Below are 13,919 nucleotides of genomic sequence, written 5' to 3'. Positions count from 1 at the left end.
GAAGCAGTGGTTGAAAGGAGATGACTAACAATATGCCATTACACAGACCATCCATATAATAGAGAAGGTGCTGACTGATCATCAATCCATCATCAATCTAGGCAAAGGCTGTCTAAGAAACCAGGTGGAGTAAGAAAGTAGACTGTATCCAAAGGCAATAGAGACTGTAGAAATAGTACCGGAGATTCACCTGTTGTCAATAAACCATGTGTTTTCATAAAAATTTTCTAACACTTCTGTTGGATTTTCCTAGACCCATTCACCTTGCCTTTACTATTATTGGCAGATAAAAATGAACTGTTTGGGGGCCGGAGAGATAGCATGGAGGTAGGCTGTTTGGCTTGCATGCAGAAGGACAGTGGTTTGAATCCTGGCATCCCATATGGTCCCAAGCCTGCCAGGAGCTATTTCTGACTGTAGAGCCAGGAGTAACCCTTGAGTGCTGCCGGGTGTGACCCCCCAAAAAAAACTGTTTGTCCTTAGAATCTCATGTTGAACCACCACTCAGTTATCAATAATTGCCAAAATGGATTGCCCTGACCTTAAGCATTGCTTGATTTGTCCCACACCCCACAAGAAAGTGATATCTGCTAAGAAGCGTTATACATCCAAGCCTATTCTTTATTATATTGTTAAGAGTTCCTGGGGCTGGAGAGATAGCATGGCTGAAGGGCGTTTGCCTAGCATGCAGCTGATTCAAACATATGGTGGTTCGAATCCTGAATCCTGGCATCCCATATGGTCCCCTGTGCCTGCCAGGAGCGACTTCTGAGTGCAGAGCCAGGAGTAACCCCTGAGCGCCACTGGGTGTGACCCTCCTCCCCCCAAAAAATAGAGTTCCTGATTCCATGGTTCCTTCCTCCATTTTCTATGAGGCTCTGATTTTAGAGCAGACTGAGATAAGCAGCCACTAAAAGCATTGATTCTAACACTGAATGACCTAGTTGATTCCATCTGATAATAACAGATTAGAAAAGAGGGAGACTTTTTTTTTAACATTACTTAGTGAAAACTTCTCAAGGCTGGGATATAAGTCAGCAGGAGAGTGCTTGTCATGCATGGATGAGGCCTTAGGTTTGATCCCAGGAGCACTCAAACAAAAGCATTCCTCAATATTTTCCCTGAAGGTAAGAGTATTCTCTTACCTTATTCTGCAACAAAGTGACATTTCATCTTTAGTAAGATGCCTTTTTTTCTTGAAAAATAAGAAAAAAATACACAGTTGCATTTCTGACCCTTGATTCTAGTGTAGTATCAATTAGCTCCTTTAGTTACAACTCTGAAAATTAGTAAATAGATAATAGACTTAAATAAACTTTAGAGTGGATAGATAATAGACTTAAATAAACTTTAGATGAGAGATAGTACAGCGGGTTTGAGGCCAACCTGGGTTGATCAATAGCATTCCTTCCATATGGTCCTCAAACACTGCAGGGAATAATTCCTGAGTGCAGAGCCAGGAGTAATCCCTGAGCACTGCTGGGTGTGGCCTAAAATTCAAAAGAATAAACTCCATGGAGAGAACAGGAGGTATATATAGAGTATTACCTGTCATATCCTTTTAATAAGGTGAAGTTCATGAAAATACAACTTAGTACAGTCACATGTCTCCCTCTCTTAGTTCCTTAGAATGGTAGAACTACAAACATTCATTAATATATTAGTAATTGCATTTTAGGCATATACTTATGGCCGACATTTGAAGGCTGCATTGGAAAAAATATTAGTAAACTGTAGGGTATAAAAGTATAGTATATTAGTCAAAGTTTACATTTAATAACTATCCAAGTATTCTATTCCTTTTTTTTTTTTTTTTTTTGGTTTGTTTTCGTTTTTGGATCACACCTGGTGACACTCAGGGGTTACTCCTGGCTCTGCACTCAGAAATCGCCCTTTGCTGGGGGACCATATAGTATGCCAGAAATCCAATCAGGGTCTGTCCTGTGTTGGCTGCATGCAAGGCAAACACCTTATCGCTATGCTATCTCTCTCAAGTATTCTATTTTAATATTTCGTCATAGTTAGAAATGACCTAGGTATCTAATAATTACTTATAAATCAATTTATGAATCAAAAGTTTTCAGTTGTTTAAGGATCTTGCAATTATATAAGTATAATTACTGATGATATTAGAAGCTTGCCAAATTCATTTCTATTTTGTTAGATACAATTTGTATTTTAATAATATTAAAATTAGATACCAGTATATCATCTTATTTGATCAGTAAACAGTACAGAAAATTAGAAAATTCAGATTATTGGTTTTTTTCCTGAGATAACAAACCCAAATCTAATTGAAAAAATCAAGTATTTGTATTATATTCCATATTAAGAAACTCAGTTAGAGTGGGAAATAAGGGCGGTACCAAGACCAAACAGTTGTAGGACCTCTAAGTAGTAAGCTAGGCACAGAAGGGACCACTTATTCTAGCAGCTCCGGGGATGAGGGAGGAGGATATGGGAGGTAGGATGGGAGCAGAGGTGGAGGGAGGACAATTCGATGATGGGAACTCCCCTGTTTTTATGTTAATATGTACCTAAAATATTATCGTCAATGATGTGTAAGCCACTATGATTAAAATAAATATTATATTAAAAAAGAAACTCAGTAAAGACATATTATTTTTATTTTTTGTTTTATTTTTAATAATATTTTATTTAAGCAACATGGTTACAAACTTATTTGTAGTTGGTTTCAGTCAAAAAAAATGTAAACCCCCCTTCACCAGTGCAATTTTTCTGCCATCAATGCCCAAATAGATTTAGTTTTAAACCAATTCTATTAAGTTAATTTAGTTTGTTCAAATATTCACCTTCATGTGTGAGCTTAGATTCCTGTGTGTCTATTGTTGGGAATTGCTGGTGCTTGAACCCAGATTTCATGGACTTGGATTCTTTTTTCTTAATGAGATATTTCTCTAAAAACATTATTTTACTTTGAAGTTTAACATACTTTGGGGTCAGGGATGTATTTCAGCAGTAGGGCACTTGTTCTGCGTATGAGAAGCACAGCCAAACAAGACAAAACAAGTCTATCACACTTATATACTGAGGGGTCAGTTCCTTTACTTTATTGAAGTGGAGGAAATTTTTTGACACATAGAAATGACCCTTTATCTCTACAAGTCAATTAGCAAACTTCTCTAATTAAAGAGATACTCTTAAAGCCTTCCAGTTTTGGGAAACCAGATCCTGCATAATTACAAACATACACAAAAATGAAGAGATTGAACTGAAGCAATAGCACAGTGAATAGGAAATTTGCCTTGCATGTGGCCGACTGAGGACCGACACAGGTTCAATCCCCGACATCCCATATGGTCCCTTGGCCTTCCAGGAGTGATTTCTGAGTGTAGAGCCAGGAGTAACTCCTGAGTGCTGCTGGGTGTGCCCCCCAAATATAAATAAATAAATAGATTTTAGCTTCAGTTCTTCCTTATTTGCCATAGGTCATTAGAGAAGCAGAAACACTGAAACTCATAAGTATCTTCCTTCCCACTGAGCATGGTTCAAATTGGTTTGAGGTTGCAAGAAATAGATCAAGAACAAAAACAGAGTAACAATAAAGCGTTAAATTGCACCCTGAGCACCAAAGTACAGTAAGGAGAAGGAAAGAAACTGAGTGGAAAAGGAGAAACACAAATATGAAAGGATGGGAGCCAGAGGCCAAGCAGTCTCAGGTGCACTGGTGGAGATTGAAAATAAAAGGACAACTAAGTATCCAAGCCAAAGTCAACAACAATGGAATCAAGAGACCCAAACTCGGCCCAGAGAGATAGCACAGCAGCGTTTGCCTTGCAAGCAGCCGATCCAGGACCAAAGGTGATTGGTTCAAATCCTGGTGTCCCACATGGTCCCCCGTGCCTGCCAGGAGCTATTTCTGAGCAGACAGCCAGGAGTAACTCCTGAGCACAGCCGGGTGTGACCCAAAAACCAAAAAAAAAAAAAAAAAAAGAGACCCAAACTCTTAACAATCTAAACTTAAAGTGGGCCTGTTATACTGATGGTCTGGAGGGTTGGGAGGGTGGTATGGGATGCACTTGGGAAACATTGGTGGAGGGAGGTTGACACTGTGGTGGGATTGGCCTTGATTCGTTGTATATCTGAAACCCAACTATGAAAATCTTTGTAAATCACAATGGTTTCAATAAAATAGAAGAGGAGGAGGAGGAAGAGGAGGAAGAGGAAGAAAAAGAAGAGGAGGTGGAGGAGAATGCCTACTCTTTGGAGATTAAAAAAAAAAAAAAAAAAGGTTAAATTGGTTCTCTGTTCTGTATCCAGCAGAAGTCACCACCAAATGTACCCTACAAGCAAAAGTATTGCTCCCGTGAGTAGCAACCAACTTGTTGAAGATGTGTGTACAAATCAGAAATAAAACAGATAATATCGGTAGACATCAGTAGTAGGTAAAAAAAAGAACTGGAGTCAGTGGATTAGGTATCAGATAGCATAAAAGTCTGGGTAAATGCCTGGCAGGGGAGGGCCTAAATTAGATCCCAGCACCTCTAGCACATCTGTGGGCCCTTGCAACTGGCTCATATTTTATCACTGGCACCACTTGAGCCCTCTAGGAGTGTTCCCTGAACACCTAAAGGCATTCCCCCTCATAAAAGGGAAAAACCCTTCCTACACATCTGCGATTCTTTCTGGGAGGGGGGGTCAGAGGGCATCCCCAGCAGAGATCAAGGATTACTTCTGGCTCTGGCTTGGTATTCAGAGATCACTCCTGGTTGTGCTTGGGGGGCCATATGAGACTCCAGGGATTGAACATGTGCAAGGCAAATGCCCTACCCACTGTGCTATCACACCAGTCCTACACAGCTGATTTTCTAGTATCCAGCCTACCTCTAAAGACCTCCATGTTTGAAATAACAAGTTTCCCCAGGAAGTCATTCAGTCCTCCACACTCATTTACTGAACCTATAATCTGAACAATAGTTGAACTAGGCCCAAGGGCCATGAGTCCTACAAACTCAACTTTCCGGCCCCATTTTATGGATCTGATGTAAGGAGCTGCCTCCCAATTGAGTTTAGCTTTGCTCAAAATTGTTTACCCTCGGGGCCAAAAAGATTGCTCAATGAGCTGAATATATACTTTGCATGCAAGAAGCCCAGATTTGATCCTTGACACCATATGATACTTGCGAGTGACACCATATGATACTTGGGAGTGACCCAATCACAGAAATGTTGGCCCTGAGGAGAAAGTTCAAGACGTAGAACAGGACAGGAGTGATAACACAGCAGTGGGGCATTTTCCTTGCATGTGGCTACTCAGGACAGGCCTAGGTTTGATCCCCAGCATCCCATATGATCCCCTGAGCCTGCCAGGAGCAATTTCTGAGCACAGAGCCACCACATGTGCCCCCCCCCACAAAAGGAAAACGAACATATTCCTAATATGTGCAAAGCCCTGAGCTTCATCCCCAGTACATATAACTCCCTGCCCCCCAAACACCACTAGTGTTCACATTGTTGTGAACACTTTTTTTTTTAATTCTGTGCTAATCCTGAGTGATAGCACAATGGGCAGGACACTTGCCTCGCAATGCAGTCAACCTAGGTTCAATCACTGACATCCAATATGGTCCTCCAAACACTACTAGGAGTCATCCCTGAGTACAGAGCCAGGAGTAACCCCTGAGAATCTTCAAGTGTGACCCCAAAACAGACCAAAAGAGTCACATGCTACAAAGAAACTAGGAAAGAGATTATAAGTCCCAGATGGTGGGCCCGGAGAGATAGCATAGCGGCGTTTGCCTTGCAAGCACCCGATCCAGGACCAAAGGTGGTTGGTTCGAATCCCGGTGTCCCATATGGTCCCCCGTGCCTGCCAGGAGCTATTTCTGAGCAGACAGCCAGGAGTAACACCTGAGCACCGCCGGGTGTGGCCCAAAAACCAAAAAAAAGAAGTTCCAGATGGAAACAAATCCTAAGACATGATCACTAGAAGCTGGAACCAGGGTGAGGTGAGGGGAATAGAACAATTAGATAATTGAAGGGTCTAGAATTCAGGTAGAGGAACTGGTGTACTGCTCTGAAACTATCAAATAATGACTTTAATATCACTATGTGAACTATGATAGCTCAATGAAAAGTAGGTTAAATATAAGATGAACATAATTTTAATTACTTTATTTAAACACCATGCTTACAAGGCAGTTCATAATACAGTTGTTGATTTATTCAGAGATACAAAGTTATGCATGATTGCATTTCAGTATACAATGTACAGCACCCTTCACAGTGCTCAATTTCCACCACCATTATCCCCAGTTTCCCTTTCTTCCTCCCTTCTGCCCTCCCCCTCTTACTTGCTTATAGGGCAGACATTTTTTCACTCTCTCTTCCTCTCTCTCTTTTTCTATCTCTCTATCTCACTCTTCCTCCCCCTTTTAGACATAGTGGTTTAAAATATTGTTACTGGATGGTATCATGCCTATTACTTTATTTCCTTTCAGCAGCCATTTCTTGTCCAGAGTGATCATTTCTAGCCTTGTCATAGTGGTCCCTTCTCTACCCTAACTGCATTCTCCTGCTGTTTGTGGGAAGCTTCTTTCCATGGAATGGTTTTCCTGGCCCTCATCTCTATTGTCTCTGGATGGATATTATTACCATGTTATCTCTTTTTTTCTTTTAAATCCCACAAACGAATGAGATTATTCTAGCCTGTCCCTCTTCCTCTTAATCATTTCACTCAACATAATACTCTCCATATCCATCTGAGCATGAATTTTTTTTGGGGGGGCCACACCTGGTGGTGCTCAGGGTTTACTCCTGGCTGTCTGCTTAGAAATAGCTCCTGGCAGGCATGGGGGACCATATGGGGATTCGAACCAACCACCTTTGCTCCTGAATTGGCTGCTTGCAAAGCAAACGCTGCTGTGCTATCTCTTTGGGCCCATGAATTTTTTTAAGTTCTGCATTACATGAAATATATTCAAGATTCTAGAATTCCTCGTACTTGGTTTCTCCTATGAGATTTGGTCAGCTGTGTGCCAGTGCGCATCTAATAGACAGAAACCTTTGTGTCCAGTATTGAAGGAGAAATCTCCTTTATCCAAGCATCTGAGTCTCAGTCTAGGAAGCATAATAGAACCATCTGGAAAGGTTTAGAAAATACTGAAACTCGGCTTGCACCCTGGGGAGTCTTATATCTGAGCCCAACTGCCGCTGGGGCCATCATGCACTAGTCACGGCTTCCTGAGAGGTTGTCAGGGAGAGAAGGGGGAGAACACTGACATAGGGCGACCCAGACCTAGCTGGTGGAACCAGTATTTCCCAGCCCACACTTGAGCATGTGCCTCTTGCATGGTATGTTACAAAATAGCAGGAAAGCTGAGTTTAAGCCTTTATGTCCTGACCTGTTGGTACCTGCTATAATTTGTCAGTGTAATTAAACATGTTCCCTTAAAAACTGTATACCTAAAGATGTTCAAGACACTAATTTTACCTTTAGTGAGAAATTCATTTGCTGTTACCCAAAGATTCGTTAGTCATGACTAAACATTGTTGATCTGTGTTTCTGTCTGCTGCTGTGTGATTGTTTCCTTTCCTTTCTTACCTTTTAGATGAAAAGAAGCCCAAACCTTTTGGTACAGCCTTTTATATTGTCACAGAGCCAAGAGCTGGTCTTTCTCTATGTTCTGGGACTTCCTGTAGGCTCAGGCATCCACTAAGTACTGATCCTTCAGAAAACATGCCAGCTGAATCTTTCATAGATTCATAGGATTCATAGAATCCTTCCCCAAGGCCAGGTTAGCCTCCTTCCTGGCCCATTGTCCTCCAGTCTTGGCTGTCCTGTTTGCTGCCCTGCCACTGATTGCTACCAGGGCTGAGGTTAACAGCATGAGCACCCTGCCTCAGGGGGCTCTCTCAGTGCTCTCTCTCTCTCTCTCTCTCTCTCTCTCTCTCTCTCTCTCTCTCTCACTCTCTCTCTCTCTCTCTCTCTCTCTCCCTTCTCTCTTTCCTTCCCTCCCTTTCTCTCTCTCTTTTTCTGATCCTCTCAATATATGTTTCTCTATCTCTGTCTATCTCTGTTTTCCTCACTTTGTGTTTGTTAGGGAGTCAATTCCATATGGTTCCAGGAGTTTCTCCAAGTCCATCTAGATTTTTCTTTAAAAGGCCATTTTGTGGGCCAGAGGGATGGTATAGCAGGTAAGGTACTTGTTTTGCATATAGCCAATTCTGCATTAACCCCAGCACAATATGTGCTCCCCTGAACACCATCAAGAGTAATCCCAGAGCACAAAGCTAGGAGCAAGCCCTGAGAACAGAAGGTATTGCCCAACTACTTCCGCCATCATAAAAATCAATAATAAAAATAAATTTAAGATACCTTTTACCTTGCCCACATTATTGAGATGTTATAGGAGCCTGTCCAAGAGAGAGTGGTGGACTAGGTCGGCTTCCATATCACTTCCAACTTGGGGAGGAATCAAACATATCCACAACTGCTATCTATGAGAAGGGTCTACCATAAGTCTTTATAATTAAGGCATCAAATATTTAGTTTAGCATTTAACGTTAATATATTAGTACTAAATATTAGTCTTAAGTATATTAATGTTAAATTTAGCTAAAGTTGGGGCTAGAGACATATCTCAAAGGTCTGGATCATCTTCTGTGAATGTACAAGACCTGACTCCTTCTCTGGTATCCATTACCCCCACCCAGCAATACCAGCTGTGGCTCTGGTGTCCCCAAGCCTGCAGAGCCTCAACAGTATCATATCATTGGATCTGACCATTGAGCTCCCTGTTCCAGCTGCCAAAAAGCACTTGGAGTGGCCCCTCGGCCTTCTGATCATTGGTTAGGAGGCCCCTCAAAATTAAATTTAAAATAAAATATAAGGTTCAGGGGCTGGAGCGATAGCGCAGCAGTAGGGCAGATGTTTGCCTTGCACGCGGCTGACCTAGTACGGACCTCAGTTTGATCCCTGGCGTCCCATTTGGTCCCCCAAGCCAGGAGTGATTTCTGAGTGCAGAGCCAGAAGTAACCCCTGAGCATCACCAGGTGTGGCCCTAAAACCAAAAAATGTAACTCCTGAGTGCAGAGCCAGGAGTATCATCTGAGCATTGCCAGATGTGCTCCTCTCCCCAAAGTGGGACAAGTTATACTGAGATAGCTCAAAGGGAGGAGCACATGCCTTGCCAGCGTTCAATCCTTCACCACCTGACCTTCAGATAAGCTTCAAGTGTAACCCCAGTGGCCCCTAGCTCATGGTCAGGCTTAAGCACAAGACTGTCAGACCTGCATCATTGGTCTTATATTTCTAACACCCCCCCACACCGTTGTCTCAGGGCCTCTTTCCATCTATTTTCATACATACACTTTCAAACCAGTGCTGGCAGGGATGTGGTGAAAAAGGAACTTCGTTCATTGTTGGTGGGAATGTTGACTGGTTCAGACTTTATAGAAAACAATATGGAGATTCTTCAAAAAATATGACTAGATTGCCCTTTTATGGCCCAGTGATTCCACTTCTTGGTATCTGTACCCAAAACACACACACACATACACACACACACACACACACACACACACACACACACACCTGATCTGAAAAGTTATGTGCATGCCTATGTTCCTTATAGCACTTAGTACACAGGATATAGAAATAACCCAAATCTCTGATAGCAGATGAAAAAGATAAAGGAGATGTAACATTTCTACACAATAGAATGTTGTGCAGCTATAAGAAAAGATGAAAGCTTGCAATTTGCTTCAACATGAATTGATCTGGAGGGCATAAGATGAAGCAAAATAAGTCAAAGGAACTACAAATATTAGAAAAACTCACTTATCTGTGCTAAATAGAGAAACAGAACAAAGAAATAGATAGTGTTAAACTATGGGAAAACTTTTGTTTGTAATAACATATTTGAAAAAATCAAAAAGTGAGGGTCAGAAAGAAACAAACTGGGACCAGAGTGATAGCGCAGCAGGTAGGGAGTTTGCCTTGAACAGGGTCAACCCGAGTTCAGTCTCCGATATCCAATATGGTCCCTCCACAGCCTGTAAGGAGAGATTCCTGAGTTCAAATCCAGATGTAACTTGAGTACTGCCAGGTGTGATCCAAAACACAAAACTAAACCAAAAATTGATAGAAGCATTTCGGAACATAAGACAGTGGTTGAAGGCCTTGGACACTTTGGTAATGGGTTAAGTGCAGTAACTTTGTACAACAAAATGTAAACATTAACACTACTGTAACCATGTTTCCTTAACTACAATCTAAAAATAAGTACAAAATTTGTTTTCTACATAGTGATCATAGAGGTATCCTTGTGATTTTGTGGATAAAGAGTCTTTTACTAAGCCAGTTGCCTCTCAAAGATTGATGTCATTCCTACAAAACAAAGCTTTTAATCTTTAAAACATAATGTGGGAATAATGGACAAGCACTTTCACATGGACATTTGTAACTCTAGAAGACAGAAACCACCACTGTTCTTGGTCAAAAGCAAATAGTCTTCAAAATCCCTCTGCCTCTCTTCCCCTTTTGTACATAAAACTCTGTAAGTCAATGACTGAATCATCTTCAATAAGGAGTAACAGGAAGTATATTATGAAAATGAGTTCAATTTTTAGCTCTTATGTCTAAATTGTGACAACCAGTTCAACTTTCTTTTTTTTTCCGAACAAGCATAATTTAATTTTTTTATGGTCAGGAAAGTGGTGGGCCACACCCAGCGAAGCTCAGAGATTACTCCTGGTTCGGTGTTCAGGAGTGAGTCCTGGCAGGTTCAGGGACTATATAGGATGCAGTGCGTTGAACTTGGGTTGGCTATGTGCAAGGCAACCTCTGTTGCCTCATACTATCTCTCTTGCTTCATAGGGCACATTTTATTTAATCTTTTTTAATTTTTTTGGGGGGGTTTGAGGCCACACCTGGCAGCACTCAAGGGTTACTCAGGAATCACACTCCTTGCAGGGGCGTGGGGAATCATATGGGATGGCCAGGGATCATACCCAGGTCTGCTGCATGCAATGCAAATGCCTTACCTGGTGTACTATCACTCCAGTCCCTCATCTTATTTTTATGTAGTTAAATCCACCTCTTCCTTAGTGCTTCCTAATAATGTCTCAAATAGTTTTCTTTTATATTAATTTGGAGTGCACAGAATCTGTCCTGGGGTCTTATACATGTACAACACATATACTCAACTAATATGTATATTATATACTACATATACTTTACTATGGAAAGACTTCAGAAATGTATGTTAATTGATCTCGTTTTTATTTTATGGTTTTATAATATAAAATTTGTTTGAAAAATAAAACCTTTTCAGGAATTATCTTTCTCAAGTGCTTCCTTTCTTACCCCTGTCTTACCCAACTCCCTTAGAGGTTTGTAACTGAGGTTGAACCACTAACTTGTTCTATATCATCCCTCACCCTAGTTTTTCTTTTGAAGACCCACCCATGACAAAACGTGGCATAATGGGGGCCGGAGAGATAGCATGAAGGTAGGGTGTTTGTCTTGCATGCAGAAGAACAGTGGTTCGAATACCAGCATCCCATAATGTCCCCCGAGCCTGCCAGGAGCAATTTCTGAGTGTAGAGCCAGAAGTAACCCCTGAGCACTGTTGAGTGTGACCAAAAAACAAAACAAAACAAAACAAAAAAAGAGGCACAATGTTCACTGTTTGGCTGCTGGGAGCATGTGGGCCTTGTCTCATGGCAGGATACTGAAGACTTGCTCCTGACTGGTTTCTGCTTCTCAGCCTTCGGCCAATCTTGCTACTTAAAATTTCCTGGCATTTCTAGAACCAAATGCTTTTTATTCACTTCCTTCTTTTATGGAAGTAGACTGGTTTCTAGTGCTAAGAACATTGAAATAAGCAGAACATCCCTCTCTCAGCCTCTGTGTCCCACTCTGCCCCCTAAACACAAGGCATCTTTTATGAAAATGAAAGTCCAGTAGTCGAGTTTGTACTTGCTTCACCCCCTTCCCCATTCTTCCCTTCCTGCTCTTTCCTCTTCTCTCCTCTCTCATTCTATCTCCTCTCTCCTCTCTATCTCTCTTCTCTTCTCTATCTATCTATCTATCTATCTATCTATCTATCTATCTATCTAATCTATCTATCTATCCATCCCCTCTGTCTATACCGGTTGTGCCTCAGTGAGAGTATCCATGAATCTGCTGAGAAATTAGTAACTCTAGAGCAAATAATTTGCTTCTTTGGAAGATTCATCTAGAGTTGCTTTAGCAGAGTAAATTATTCTGCTAGAGACCTGCTCAGGCTTGGCTCAAGGCTTGGATACTGCAAATTTCTTTCATTCCTCCCTCCTCTTTCTCCCTCTCATACACAGACACCCCTACTATAAGGCCAGAGAAATAATACAGCAGTTAAGGTGACCTCAGCTAAATTCAGTTCAATTACCAGCACCATATATGGTCCCCAAGGACAGCTAGGAGTGACTCTGGAGTGCAGAGATTGAGAGCAGCTGGTTGTGACCCAAACTCACTCTCTCTCTCTCTCTCTCTCTCTCTCTCTCTCTCTCTCTCTCTCTCTCTCTCTCTCTCTCTCTCTCCCTCTCCCTCTCTCTCCCTCTCTCTGTCTGTCTCTCTCTCTCTGTCTCTCTCTCTGTCTCTCTCTGTCTCTCTCTCTGTCTCTCTCTCTCTCTCTGTCTCTCTCTCTCTCTCTCTCTCACCATCCTTATTTAAAAAGAGGGATTTAGAGGAAACTGTTTTGGGGCCACACCCAGCAATGTTCAGGAGTTCCCTCTGGCTCTGCACTCAGGAATTACTTCTGGTGGTACTGTGGGGAACCTATGGGATGCCTGGGCTGAACACAGGTTGCTTGAAAGCAACACAAACATTCTACCTGTTGTAATAGCTATCTAGCCTCTTAAAAAAGTAGCCCCAGGTGTTTAACTGAAAAGGCCCAACAGGAATTAAAATTTTTCATGGAATTGCTTCAAAATTCCTATCTTTCCAGGTTCATACCTGGAGAGAAGGTTTGGCTTTTAATTTTTGCAACCCCTCATTCTCCTATGGATGCTAGTGCTCAGCTGTCTGGGCATTTAGAATGGGTTTATTTACACAACAAGTGTATTTGTGCCTTATTTGGAATTTATCACTGATCTTATTGTCAAATCAAGGTTCAGAGCAGTTTTCTTGTTAGATTTTGATCCTGAAATAATAGTGCTGCCAATTCCTAAAAAGGAAAGAGAATGATTACTACCTCTCAGTGAGCCCCTTCAATGAGCCTTATCTGATTTTTCAGAAATTTCCTCCCATTATCCTTCTGTAAAAGCCTGGAACTTCTTTAAGAGGTCACATTTTGTGATTTTCTTTACTAATTGCTCCTCCCCTATACAGACACCCCTGTATTTTACATTGACGGATCATCATCAGGAAAAGACCCTTCACTGACCACAACAGTTACTAATTACAAGTCTGATCAATAAGTGGAACTTGCTACTTTAAATTAGTTTAATATCACCTGTCACAGGGCCATGCAACCTAGTAAGCAATTTAGCTTATGTGCTAGGATTGTTTCCAAGTGTAGTAACCACCTCTTTATTTATTTACTTTATTTTTTTAAATATAATTTTTATTTTAATTATAGTGGCTTACATATCGTTCACAGTAATATTCCAGGTACATATTTACATTGAATCAGGGGAATTCCCACCACCAAATTGTCCTCCCACAACCGCTCTCATCCTGCCTCCTATATCCTCCACTCTCCCCCCCAGGGGCTGCTAGAATGCGTGATCTCTTCTGTGTCTAGTTTATTACTTAGTGGTCTTATAACTGTTTGGTCTTGGTGCCTCCATTACTGCGCCCTTTAATTGGGAGGCGGGACTAGAAAGTTCAAGTTATGTGGTTTTGTTTGAGGAAGAGAAAGGTAACATAATGGAGTAAAAATCGACTACGCCGACTATGAGCAGTCATTCTAGAG

The sequence above is a fragment of the Suncus etruscus genome, chromosome 2 (genome assembly GCF_024139225.1).
Source record: "Suncus etruscus isolate mSunEtr1 chromosome 2, mSunEtr1.pri.cur, whole genome shotgun sequence".
Lineage (NCBI taxonomy): Eukaryota > Metazoa > Chordata > Mammalia > Eulipotyphla > Soricidae > Suncus > Suncus etruscus.
The sequence above is the reverse complement of the archived record's forward strand: the minus strand, read 5'-3'. Positions refer to the sequence as shown.